This window comes from Palaemon carinicauda, chromosome 16, assembly GCF_036898095.1.
Source record: "Palaemon carinicauda isolate YSFRI2023 chromosome 16, ASM3689809v2, whole genome shotgun sequence".
NCBI lineage: Eukaryota > Metazoa > Arthropoda > Malacostraca > Decapoda > Palaemonidae > Palaemon > Palaemon carinicauda.
In genome coordinates this window covers 25,629,293-25,644,529 of record NC_090740.1, presented here as the reverse complement: position 1 = coordinate 25,644,529, position 15,237 = coordinate 25,629,293, and the positions used below count along the sequence as shown (strand labels likewise).

Below are 15,237 nucleotides of genomic sequence, written 5' to 3'. Positions count from 1 at the left end.
CAAACTCTAGTAGCGCCCTATTTGCACTCTCAACTGAAACCTTCTAACATAAGCATTTTGTAAATTTGCCTAAATCTTATTTCTCCCCAATATAATTAACACTACCTTCAAAAAAATACTTCCTCCCATCGACCATGAACCTTTACTTACTTAACCACACTAATCTCCAATTAAAAATACTGCGTATCCTGCATATGGCCTTTCTTCACTTACCCTTTCTCTGCGATTACTTCCCACGTAGACAACCAACCAAGTTTTATCTCTTTCCTATTCTATTACTTGCTTTATTTCTCTCACTTCATGTCTCTGAATACGCTTTCTATCTTCCTATACATACTTGTACAATTGCAGGGCTTCTGTCCAGTCATGTATACAAGATACGAACTATAATCTATTACCATTCATTCTATTGCATATTCGCATATTATTCACACATGTGAGTACTCCCACACACACACACACACATATATATATGTGTATATATATATATATATATACATACACACAGTATATATATATATATATATATATATACATATATATATATACATACTGAGTTTATATCTCAAGTCAATTATTTGGTAAAACTAAATCCCAGTCGTCTCCAAGATACAATATACAACTTGAATCCAAAATGGCAGCAATTCTTACACAAACATATGTATTGCAGGCGTCATAATTGATAAACAGTCACATATTGCTACCCTTAAAACATTCACCCTTAGCCATACTGTGGGACTCCATTTCCCCACTACTGAATCCCCACAGCCCCACACCTGGGGAACCATCACTGTACCCAATCAATATAAATTGAATTCATTCACATTTAAAAACAAATCAGGGCCTCTATTTACACTAATGCAATAATGAATAATGAAAAACACTCACAAATACTGATGTAATTCAACCCAGAATTGTATTTATTTTGCATTTATTTTGGATCACTCACTTACACAGCCCGCCATCATAGATCATGTATTTACATCATCAAATGCGATCTGATCAATCAATAATTCACAAAATTAATTATAACGTTTGGTGGGGACGCATCGAACAGTTAGCCTGAAATAATACCGTGATTCAAAACCTATGATATCTAATTAATAACCGCTAAATGGAATCAATTGCAATAATACCGCTAACAATAATACTGGCGACAAACAAATATACCTAGTAATTGATTATGATGACGGTTATCATGAGATTTTCACACATGTAAAAATAGTAGTGTATGATGAAAAAAGATAATGGTAAAACATGATGAAACATATAAATATATTTTCTATATGTGGTAGATATATGTATAAAATTATGTATGAAATTATACAGCGTGTGATTCACGCACAATGGATCAGTAGAAAAACACTGGTTTGCATTTGGAAGGTTCGTGGAATGATGTCTACGTATTCCAACCGGCCTACTCGGTTATGAATGTGTAGCAGTACACTTGGAGCATGTAACACCATCCCTAAGAGTGAAACCAAGGAGCCCTCAGTGGCCGAGTTCGACTATTGAACGAGGGTAGCGAATAAGGTGCCTGGTTGTTAGTCGACCGCAGAGGGTCCGAACCAGGGAAGGGAGGCGAGAGGAAAGTAAAGAAAAGGAATAGGTTGAGCAGCAACGCCGTCAACAATTGTTTATCATTAAATTGAGGGGATAATATCAAACAAACATGCACACTGTACATCTACATACATATATAGCCACCGAGCAATTACAGTGCAGTAGTTAACTCCTTCAGCCAAGAATTCTTCGGTCATCTTAGTATTGTCAGACGTATGAGGAAAAAAGGAAAATGTGCAAAGAATACGCCGGATTATTCGGTTATATGTAGGCAAAAGTAAAAATGAGCCGTAACCAGACCGAGAGGGGTCCAATATAGTGCTACCTGACCATTCAAATGATCCAATAACTTTAGCGGTAGTATCTCAACGGGTTGTTGGTGTCTTGAGCAACCTACTAACTGCAAAAGAATCTTTCGTTCCAATACATATACAATTGTCGGTGTACGTCCAAACCATCTCAATAGCGCTGTGGTCCATCCAAGACCTACAGATAGAGTAGGTCTTGGGTCTATCCCTCCCCTTAAACAATAACACATTCTGCTTATTCCACTCATTCTACCCCACGAAAAGGTCCCTCACCAGAGCTGCATTCTTATTTTATTATATTAACAACAATAACTGCATTTCACAAAAAAATAACACATATATATTATATCATATATATACACACACAACAATTACAGCCGTTTCTAGTACACTGCAGAACACAGGCCTCTCATGACTGGGGTTTGGCTAATTTTCATCACCACGCCGGCTACTGTAGATTGGTAATAGTGGGAGACTTGATTTGGTCGCTCAAAGCTAACCAACCTAGTATGGGTGGCCGTGACTTGTGCAACTTTGTTGATCAACGCCGATGCAAAATTCCTTTAATCATGTTAAGGTATCCCCATTTATATAATATAATATACAATAATATAATATAATATAATATAAATATATAATATATATATATATATATATATAGTAAGATGATGAATGTAGCCGTATATTATTTTTTCATTATCTCCTCAATCTCCTTAGAGAAGAAATATCTAGCCGGCATGAGGGTATAATATTCGTCCTGCATTCAACAGATAAAGACTAGATAATGCGTTAGGGTCTCTCTCTCTCTCTCTCTCTCTCCTCTCTCTCTCTCTCTGTATATATATATATATATATATATATAGAGAGAGAGAGAGAGAGAGAGAGAGAGAGAGAGAGAAAACGCATGGTATATCCCCTGGGTTTGTTTTGACACCAATTCGAAAAAGTTGAAAACTGACATGTGTAACACATTCCTAAAATTAATAAAAAAAAGATGTATTTCATAGGCGTCACATGTTTTTCACATTAAAATTATGTCAATCGGAAGATTCATTCACCTACAACACCTGTTTTTCTACTACCGTATAAGTTGATTAATACAACGACTTACTTAATGATTCGGGACTCAATCAAACAGATGTAATCGAGAGCGTCAACACTCAACAAATGTCTATATTAATTAAGAAAGCCACGATCTGTGCGTGTTCGTGTTCGAGAGAGAGAGAGAGAGAGAGAGAGAAGAGAGAGAGAGAGAGATAAGCGGTGACGGGATGAAAAAAATCACAACTCTGAAACTCCTCCGATTTTATGTTCCCAAACTTTGCTGCTGATTATTATGTTTAATGGGAAGAGTTATTATTTAGAAAATTTTAAATAATAAAATGATTCCGATGACTAGAAAAGAATACCACAAATATAGCAATGATGATTTGAACATGAAATAATTAGAAAATTTATGTAAAGTTGCTAATGGCGTAATCTTTTTCATTTTAATTAAAAGTTTTAGTTGGTACATACAATTTCGCTTCAAAATAATACCTAATTCTACTACTACTACTACTACTACTACTACTATTACTACGACGACGACGACGATTACTACTACTACTACTATCATTACTAATTGCTAAGCTACAACCCTAGTTGGAAAAACAGGATGCTATAAGGCCAAGGGCTCCCAACAGAGAAAATAGCCCAGTAAGAAAGGAAACAAAGAAAAAGAAAATATTTTAAGAACAGCAGCAACACTAAAATAAACATTTCCTATATAAACTATAAAAATTCCAACAAAACAGGAGGGAGAGAAACAAGAGAGAACAGCGTGCCCGAGTGCACCCTCAAGCAAGAGAACTCTATTATCATCTGTCACTCCAGATGCACTACTAATATATTTACTTGCACCAATCAAGAAATGGTCTCTTCAAAACCTTTTATCTCTACTGTAACCAGTATATATCACTTCCATCCAGGAAGAAAACACGTCAAAACCAAGTGTTAGGGAGATATACACCTTTATAATCATTGTTCACAGGTGTCTTTCAGAGCCACGTGAATACTGAGTGTGTCAGATCATTTGGTAAAAATACGGTGTTAGTGGATACATAAAAAAAAATAAGACCATAAAATAAAACAGGATTTTCAACAAAGCTTTCAATGTTAAAACTGAAATAAATAAAATATATATATATATATATATTATATGTATACATATATATATATATATACATATGTATACATATACACACACACATATATATATATGTGTGTGTGTGTGTGTACACACACAAACACACATACACACACATATATATATATATATATATATGTCTTACTTAGAACTGTAATCGAACAGTTTAACATGTTTCTTCAGAAAGGCCCATAAAAGAAAGGAAATATGAATAAATCACTATATTTCGACCAATACACATTGGCCCTCTTCAAGGTGCAAAGTAAAAACACCATCGCACCTTGAAAAGGGCCAATGTGTAATGGTCGAAATATAGTGATTTATTTATATTTCCTTTGTTTCTTTTATGGGCCTTTTTGAAGAAACATATTTACATATATCTGTGTGGGAATATCTTAACGCTGTGAAAGGGTTTATACATCGTCATGATCGGCAAAGCTGTACTAGTCACGGCCACCCATACAACTGTAGGTTGGTTTGCTATTAGCGATCAAAGACAAAAGTCTCCCACTATCAGCAATCTGCACTGGCCAGCGTTGGTGATGAAAACTGGCCAAACCACAGACATCAATTGACATATTCGAGACCTTTCTCCTGCAGTGGACTAGAAACTTCTGCATTTGTTGTTGTGTATGTGGTGAGGAAATTATGGAAGCCAAACTATTCAGAAGAAGAAGAAGAAGAAGAAGAAGAAGAAGAAGAAGAAGAAGAAGTGAGAACGAGGGTTACGAGAAGAAGAAGAAGAAGAAGAAGAAGAAGAAGGGTTACGAGAAGAAGAAGAAGAAGAAGAAGAAGAAGAAGAAGTAATTTATGTTTATATGGAAGGAAGGTTGTAAGCAATTGGTTTTCATAAGAAATTTGGGATTAAGTTTATTGGACGATGCTATTGAAGGATAAGAAAGGAAGAGAGTCACAAAATACGTGAAGATGGTTTAAAGATTCCAAAGAGACTTAAATTGTTTAAAGATGTCCAAGTGAAAATGGATGAAGATTTTTAAGCCAACTCTCCTTTATGAAAATAGTGTACTTGTTAGGTGCAAATTTAATTAAACAGTTTGATTACATTTAAATTAATTGTATTGTGTAGCATATGCAGCTTCGGATGAATTTAGAAGTTAAGATAGGTAGGCATGAAGAAGTAATGTTTATATATGGACATAAACATAAATAAATAAATATATATATATATATAATATATATATATATATATTTACACACAACAAATGCAGGCGTTTCTAGTCCACTGCAGGACAAAGGCCTCAGACATACCTTTGGCCATGTTCGTGGGTTTGGCCATTTTCATCACCACGCTGATCATTGCGGATTGGTGATGATCGGAGACTTTAGTCTAATCAATCACAGCAAACCAACCTAGTACGGGTGGCCCTAACTAATACACCTTTGCTGATCATGGTGACACGCCAAACCACAAACTATTATAGCCAAGAGCATGTCTAAGGCCTTTGTCCCGCAGTGGACTAGAAACGGCTGCATTTGTTGTGTATAAATATATATATATATATATATATACATAATATTATATATATATATATTATTATATATTTGTGGTCATATATAAACATTACTGAATTAAACGACAAAGGTAAAGATGATCAGCTCTGTAATCCCCAATTGTTGACACAAAACATACGCCCATCTGGCACCACACCTGTAACCACAATCATCAATCACAGGTGTTTTCGACAAGTGTCCGGTAACTAGTCACTATTATTCAACCTTACAATGCCTGGCAGAAGTGTTCTGACGTAAAACCACATGACCAAAGATTAACAGGTGTCACGATGCCACGATTACTACCCACATTTCCTAGAAATTACTGCGCCCCAAGCTACAACCACTTGATTGAAATTGCTGATGAAATGTATAAAACTTTACACTTTTTAAAAATTTGCCGTAAAAAGAAAAAGAAAGGTAAGACTCCTGGAATAAATGTTGCCAGGCATATGAAATTGTTGATGAAATGTATAAAACTTAGTTTAAAAATTTGCCGGAAAAAGAAAAAGAAAGGTAAGACTCCTGGAATAAATGTTGCAAGGCACTTACCTTTTCAAAACGATATATTGACGTAAAGGAGTGATATTACAGTCACCAACCAGTAAAAGATAATAAAAAAATTATGGTAAAATTAGGATCGCCTTTATTTTACTGAAATACGACTGAGAACAGTATATTTTCACAGGGAATTTCCGATTAAAATTACGGTTTTTTAACAGTGAAGATGGAGAAAAACTTAATTTCCTTTAAAATGCAGCGAATGTTAAAAAACAGGCTCACGTTTTTATATATCATATATGAAAGATATTTTACATTGATGTTTCATTACTTCTCTTGGAGTTCATTTCCGTATTTCCTATCCTTACCGAGTTATTTTTCTCCAATGAAACCTTGGGGCTTACAGAATCCCCGTCACTTGAAATTATAATTATGAATATCCTTTCCAACTCATTATAAAGGAAAAAAGTATACGAATAAATGCATACTCGTCTGAATGTCAGAGAGAGAGAGAGAGAGAGAGAGAGAGAGAGAGAGAGAGGCTGCAGTTATCGTAATGATGTTAAGTCACCTGACTACGAGAGAGAGAGAGAGAGAGAGAGAGAGAGGCTGCAGTTATCGTAGTAATGATGTTAAGTCACCTGACTACGAGAGAGAGAGAGAGAGAGAGAGAGAGAGAGAGGCTGTAGTTATCGTAGTAATGATGTTAAGTCACCTGACTACGAGAGAGAGAGAGAGAGAGAGAGAGAGAGAGAGGCTGTAGTTATCGTAGTAATGATGTTAAGTCACCTGACAAAGAGAGAGAGAGAGAGAGAGAGAGAGAGAGAGCGCTGTAGTTATCGTAGTAATGATGTTTAAGTCACCTGACTACGAGAGAGAGAGAGAGAGAGAGAGAGAGAGAGAGGCTGTAGTTATCGTAGTAATGATGTTAAGTCACCTGACTACGAGAGAGAGAGAGAGAGAGAGAGAGGCTGTAGTTATCGTAGTAATGATGTTAAGTCACCTGACTACGAGAGAGAGAGAGAGAGAGAGAGAGAGAGAGAGAGAGGCTGTAGTTATCGTAGTAATGATGTTAAGTCACCTGACTACGAGAGAGAGAGAGAGAGAGAGAGAGAGAGAGAGAGAGGCTGTAGTTATCGTAGTAATGATGTTGTCACCTGACAAAGAGAGAGAGAGAGAGAGAGAGAGAGAGAGAGCGCTGTAGTTATCGTAGTAATGATGTTAAGTCACCTGACTACTACTACTACTACTACTACTACTACTGCTACTACTACTACTACTACTACTACTACTACTACTACGAGAGAGAGAGAGAGAGAGAGAGAGAGAGAGAGGCTGCAGTTATCGTAGTAATGATGTTGAGTCACCTGACTACGAGAGAGAGAGAGAGAGAGAGAGAGAGAGGCAGGCTGCAGTTATCGTAGTAATGATGTTGAGTCACCTGACTACTACTACTACTACTACTACTACTAACTACTACTACTACTACGAGAGAGAGAGAGAGAGAGAGAGAGAGAGAGAGAGAGAGAGATATTTTCGAATTATTTAGACTATCAAGTAATAGATACCTAAAAAGGTGAGTCATTTCTACGTGAAAATTCTACAAGTCTGAAAATCACGTTAAAAAAATAAAAGCGCTCGTTACCGCAAAAGCGCTTATGTAATGCTACTTTTATTTTTTTTCTTATAATTTTTTGTACACTTCCCGCGAAGCCAAGGAGACGTCTGAGACAGCTGTATATTGCACAAGATAACGTTGTGTTTACCATGAAGAAACTTGGCAACGCTGCCAGTGAAACATCGTTGCTGAACTTGTAAACATCTTATTAAAAGCATTTTTATTAATTTTGCGAAGTGTTGCTTGGTCGCTTGAAAAGCCTTCGTAAAATGAATCTAAAAAACGCTTTGATCACCTGTTTTGCTCAGCGACTTTGTTTCATAGGCAGCGTTGCCAACATTTTCTCCTTTGCTAAACACAGGGTTACTTGCTAGAATGTACAGCTGCCAGATGTCTCCTTGGCTTCTCGTAGAGAGTACCCGAATAAATGAAGTCAACTGTACCACAATTGTAATAACTCTCTTTTCTTCTACTGTTTTACCAAGTATACGTTTACCAACTGATCATTTCTTTTGAAAATAGTTCTACTGTACATCTACGTTCAGATTTACACTTCATTTAAAGGCCGCTCATGAATGGCAGAGCCAAGGGACAGTGCATTGCCCTAGCAAGCAGGACAATGCCCTAGAGATTGATCATATATGATCAGCGGCCAAGCCTCCTCTCCACCCAAAACTAGAACCATGAAGGTCCAGGCAATGGCTGCCGATGACTCAGCGGGTAGACCTGTAGACTCTCCCAAACCTCTATTCCTTAGCTCGCAAGGATGGTGAGGTTGCAGACACAAGGAACTAACAAGTTTGAGCGGGAATCGAACCCCAGTTTTGGAATCACTCGGCAGAGGCGTTAAAAGAGTAAAACAACTATAACTGTTATTTATTTATATAGTTATATCTACTCAGCATTGATATCGACTTATTATTATTATTATTACTTGCTAAGCTACAACCCTAGTTGGAAAAGCAGAATGCTATAAGCCCGAGAGCTCCAACAGGGAAAATAGCCCAATAGTAATGGTGTTTCTGTATTCTTCATCAGTTGTATTTACTTAACACAGTAACTTAACATTTTCGTTACCAAGAGAAATATTGTAACATGAAAACCATCTCAAACATTGTATAAATTCAGAAACAAGAACCAAGAAAATAAAAAAAAGTTTAAAAAGCATTTGAACCCACCCTTACCATCCTCATCCGTCACACAAAAAAATATATAATTATTTTCACCTGTGGAAACATTTGCCATTGCTAACGCACATACACATACATACACATACACACCCACAATCACCTCCAACCCCTAAACTCTCAACCCTTAAACTCTACCTCAACTGGAACAGCCATCAAAAAGGTTCACTATAGAGGGGTGGGATGAAAGGAGGGGGTAGGATGATGGAAGGGGAAGAGGAGCCGGTACAGGGAAGGGTAGAGACGAAAAAGAGGAGGGGGGAGAAATTGGAGGATTTCGCACGGGTTAGGACCTTTTGAGTGGGAGGGCGAGAGGGAATAAGAGAGGAATAGAAGGAGATAAGAAGAGGCATGTCAAGATCAATGAAGTGAATACGGTCGAAAGGGAACTTGGTTTTATAAATGTATTATTTACAATACAATTTTCATTTAGGCCAAGACTAAAATAACAAGAATCCTTAAAATACAGATTCGAAATCAAGCACAAATTCATGTTAAATACAACATTCGGCAGCGAAGCAAAACTACGGCACATATTATAACACGAATCATTAAACGTCCAAACCCGCACCACAGCACCACGACCTAAACACTGTGACCGAAAGAACGAAGGTAAAACGGAATAAATAAAAAGAAACAGCCAGGGTGAAATTAATATTTTCGTCCTAATCAATACCAACAACGTCCGAAAAACAGATGGAAATGTTTCCTGGATCTCGGTTACCTCCGCTGCGATCCCAACTTCTTATATGCCATTGTCAAAGACCTCTGAAGAATGCAAGGTGTTATCGCTCTTATCAACTGACATCTCAGAGGCGAGATTCCTGAAACTCTAAGGCTCTCCCCCCTCAAGCTCGGAGACTGGTTAAGACACGCTATTATCACACGTATTAGTGTAAATAACAAGGCTCATATTGGTGCGCGCAGTCACCTGCTTAATTTGAATGAGCAACATGCCAAGAGGCCAGGCTATATTGGTCCTTAATATGCCAATCCGTAAGGGGGAAAGTCAAGCAGCCGGACGCACATGATAGATCTGTTACCAACGTCTCCTCGTAAAATTGCAATGCTGCACGCCAATCCCAACTCAATGTATCGGCGTGATTAATGCTATTATTCAGTGCAGGAAGAGAGACGATGGTTCCACCTCGACCCATTCGGATAACTATTATCCCTCCCCCTTATATAAAAAAAAAAAGATCCACCAAGGTTTACTCTTACGCAGATCATGGATAATTGAACTTGGATAACATTAAACCGTACCTTAGATAACTATGTAACGAGGATAAGTGATCCAGGAAACCCTAATAACACACAGGGATTATTAAGAAACGTAACTCCAGATACCTGAATAATTGTCCAATTCCTGCGCAACACTATTTTTTTCCCACCGTCAGTTTACCTGAAATTAGTTCCAGAACTCCTCCGCCACATACCTGGCCATCAACCGGTCACTGTTCGGAAGGGGGGGGAGGGGGAGGGGGGAACACTAAGGAGTGGGGACCTTCTATTTATATATAGAAGCAAATGCTTACTTGTTGATAAACATCTCATCCACCTGCGTGGATGCACACCTAACTCGGCATAAAACTTCTCGGGAAATTAAAAGATTGTCTTATTCACTGTTCAGAAGTGCTTTTATGTATGCAAATTTAACAAACATACGTCATAGGGAATCTTGGGATGTTTTTCAGTGGTTCCCACTATACAACATCGAAATCATTTATCGGGAAAATATGCCTATGAGCAAATTAAAGGACCCAAAATGAAAAGTATACGAGTTTTGTTTCCAAAAGCAGTACACAAAAATAATTCTAGTCTTTTCTAATAATAATAATAATAATAATAATAATAATAATAATAATAATTTTAATAGCTATTTAACTAGTTGGAAATGCATGATACTATAAGCCCTATAAGGGCTCCAACAGAGAAAACAGTCCAGAGAGAAAAGGAAATAAGGATAGAATAATGTGCGTTCAGTAACATTATTAAAATATTTCAAATATAAACTATAAAACTTGAAAAAAAAAACAATAGGAAGGAAAATTAGATAAAATTGAGTGCCTGAGTGCACCCTCAAGCAAGAGAACTCTACCCCAAGACATTGAAAAACCCTGGTACAGAGGCTATGGCACTACCCAAGACTAGAGAACATTGGTTTGATTTTAGTGTCATTCTCCTAGAAGAGCTGCTTATCATAGTTAAAGTGTCTTCTACTTTTACCAAGAGGAGAGTAGCTACTGAACAATTAGCCTACAGTGCAGTAGTTAATCCTCGAGTGAAGAGTAATCATTATCATAATAATAATAATAATAATAATAATAATAATAATAATAATAATAATATAGGAATGATTTTATTAAATCCAACAAGAAAATATCGTCTCATTATCGAAGAATATATATATATATATATATATATATAGAGAGAGAGAGAGAGAGAGAGAGAGAGAGAGAGAGAGAGAGAGAGAGAGAGAGAGAGAGGAAGAGAGAGAGAGAGAATATACATTACTACTAACACTATATAGCCTACATCAGCTATGAAAAAAAAATCCCTAATTGTAAAGGCGTCCAAATTATCGTTCAGTGACACAAAAACTAATTGATCACAAGAGCTAAAGACAATACTCCAATGAACGTGAGAGGTACATGCTTTAATCAAACCACTTACCATTACTGTACTAGTAAATCAATCCTGGTTTTCCGTTGTACACACATACCTGTAAATAAAAAAAAAAAAAAAAAACATTACATAAATAAAATATTCGTCACATGCGTATTAATACGATAAAATTAAAAAAATGCGTATTATAAACAGTTAAAGATGCCACACTACTACTACTACTACTACTACTACTACTACTACTACTACTACAACTACTACTACTACTACTACTACATCATCTCCTCCCACGTCTATAGACCCAAAGGGCCTCGGTTAAATTTTGCCACACGTCTCTATCTCTATTCATCATCATCGACTTCACGCTTCATAGTCCTCAGCCATGTAGGCCTGGGTCTTCCAACTCTTCTAGTGCCTTGTGTAGCCCAGGTGAAAATTTCGTAAGTGCGAAGAGCATGCCCAAACCATCTCCACCTACAGTACCTTTCACCATGATCTCATCCACATATGGCACTCGAGTAATCTCTCTTATAGTTTTATTACTAATCCTGTCCTGTCATTTAACTCCCAATATTTTTCTGAGGGCTTTGTTATCAAATGTACAAAATTTGTAGGATATTGTTTCACTGTCATACCACGACTCATGTCCATACAGCAACACTGATCTCACTTAACATATATAGCCTGATTTTTATGTTATTTCTAACGATTTGATTTCCAAATTTTACTTAACCCAGCCATCGTCAGATTTGCTTTTTTCAATCTTCCTTTATACTCAAATTCTAAAGATCCTGTATTAGAGATCATAGTTCTTAAATATTTACTACAATAATAACAATAATAATAGCCCATGTTATTTTTTGGATGCCCTGATTATTTTATCTGCTTGGCACCTAAAAACTAGGCATTCTAACAAAAGACCAAAAATGCATATGCATTCTTCTGCAAGTTAAACACTGATACGTATAATCAATAATTACTGAACAGAAGTCGAGCTTTTGTTTCTACGGATACATTGTTCAAGAAGGAAGTTTTATTAGGACCCACCCTGAACTCTAATCTCGGGACGACCTCAACTTCCGATTTTGAGTGACGGCAAGGGGGGAGGGGAGAGGAAGGGGGAGGGAGTAATTCTGGGGTGCAGGGGTAATTATTCGTCTCTAAATCGCGCGAATTTCTATTTTCTAAATAGATAATTCGCTGTTTCTCTTGATACTGTTCTCCTGTCTTATCTTCGGCTGTTGAATCTCCACTTAATTTGTTGGACAAAACATTGCTGTCTATTGAATTTCTTATTCCTGATTATTTATATTATTATTACTTGCCAAGCTACAGCCCTAGTAGGAAAAGCAGGATGCTATATGCTCAGGGGCCCCAACAGGAAAAATAGTCTAGTGAAGAAAGGAAACAAGGAAAAATAAAATATTTTAAGAACAGTAACAACATTAAAATAAATATTTCCTTTATAAACTATAAAAACTTTAACAAAACAAGAGGAACAGAAATTATATAGAATAGTGTACTCGAGAGTACCCTCAAGCAAGAGAACTCTAATCCAAGAGACAGTGAAAGACCATGGTACAGAGGCTATGGCACTATCCAAGACTAGAGAACAATGGTTTGATCTTAATATCAACCTCTACCACCGTGGTTCAATTCGTTCTTTATGCATGTTGCATGAGATTTTTCATAACTTTGATCCTTTGCATTTAAATCTTCCCAGACAGTATCATCCAGCACGCAATACTAGATATGCAGTTAATTCTAATAGGCATGCCTTCTCTATTCATAAGACTCAACGTTACACAGTATTCTAGAAGTTTTATACCAGCTATGAACAAATGGTGGAATGATCTTCCTAATCAGGCAGTTGAATCGGTGGAACTTCAAATGTTCAAACGTGTAGCGAATCATTTTAAGTTGAAGAGACGGACATAAATCTATTTATATATTCTATGTATGAAAGATCTATTTTAATGCTGTTGCTGTTTTACATTAACTTTTCATTACTTCTCTTGTAGTCAATATAATTCCTTACTTCCTTCCCCTGTATATTCGCCAGCTGGAGCCCTTGGGCTTGTAACATCCTGCTTTTACAACTAGGGTTACAGCTTAGCTAATAATAAGAATAACATAAAAGATCTAATCGAAATCTATAAGAAATGACAAAAATATTGTGACCTTTCGCTTGTTCCAAAAAATATCACCCTCCTTAACATAATTCCAAGAACAAAATATTTAAAAATTCTAAAAATATGCTAAACTAAGACATATCTGCGCCATTCTAAGTGAAACTCAACAGGACACGAAATGAAACAGAATTGGAGGTTTGAAATTCATACTGATGTTAAACGTGGGCTTTGGGCCTTTCGTAACAGGACTTCGTGATGAACTGCATAATCATTCCGTGATTATTCGTTCATACGAAACACAATCTCTTTTATCAATTTTGCAGTGCACTCACAGCTATATTGCTTTCAGTTAAAAACCGGCCTTTGGCTACAATTGCGTGTGATTTTTCATTAGTATGGGGAAATCTAACCGAGGCCATTTGTGTCTTTAGACATAGGAGATGATGATGATGGCGAATAATTCACTTTTGGGTAATTATTTCTTTACTTGTATACGCGACCCGTCAAAAATGACAAATATTTAGATAGATATGCACACACACACACATACAACCCTTCCCACTCCCTTCCCCTTCCCTAACTACTGCAGGACAGTTTCAGCAATTTGTGGGAAATAGAGGTATCCAAGTGTACCTCTCGGGGTAACCCCTCTCACCGGGATATGACTATTCGCTCTCCCCCTACTCGACAGTCAGGGAGAGACCAAGTAGTCATACAGGTGGCAATGTCGCTTATATATACAGTATATATATTTGATGCGTTACAATCTCCCTTATCTAATAAAGAACAAGTGTCTGGATATATATATATATATATATATATATATATATATATATATATATATATATATATATATATATGTATATGTATATATAAATACATATATATATATATATATATATATATATATATATATATATATATATATCCAGACACATGATCATTTTCGGGTTCGTCATACAAAAATCATATCTGCCATTCCTACAGAAGAACTATAAGATGATGAAATCCTTTGCCACACCATCACAAATTTTATTCTATTTGTGTCAGCACTTCAATTACAATTCCCTACTAAAACCATTCTACTTTATAATCTTTTATGAAACAACCTAAGTGATCTTATATGTTTGTATTCGATATTTACAAGCACGAGCATTACTGTTGGAGGCACAAATTACGGAAACCATACAAGGTTTTTTTCAATATCTTATAATTAGTGTACGCGACCCGTCAAAATTATTATCAAACATGTAGATTTTAGTTAGATATGCTCATACACGCACATGCCCAGAGTCAACCCTTCAATTCTCCTCCCCATTTCCTAACTGTAAAACTAGTTTGGTCAATATATGGGAGATTTTTGTTTTTCAAGTGATTGTCCGTCAGTATGCCCGGAAAGAAAGAAACACACACACACACATATATGTGTATGTATATATATATATATATATATATATATATATATATATATATATATATATATATATATATATATATATATATATATATATATATATATTAGTTCACCAAGTGGGCTCCCAGGAACTAGAAGTGTTGGAAGGCCCAGGCCTACATGGCTCAGGACTATGAAGCGTGAAGTAGA

At 36.3% G+C, this 15,237-nt stretch overlaps 1 protein-coding gene across 3 annotated transcripts in view; it reads right to left on the bottom strand.

Moving 5' to 3' along the window:
- The window catches only part of LOC137655700 (collagen alpha-1(I) chain-like), a 511,707-nt gene that overhangs the window by 313,482 nt on the left and 182,988 nt on the right, over positions 1 to 15,237 (bottom strand). The gene's annotated exons all lie outside the window — the stretch shown is intronic.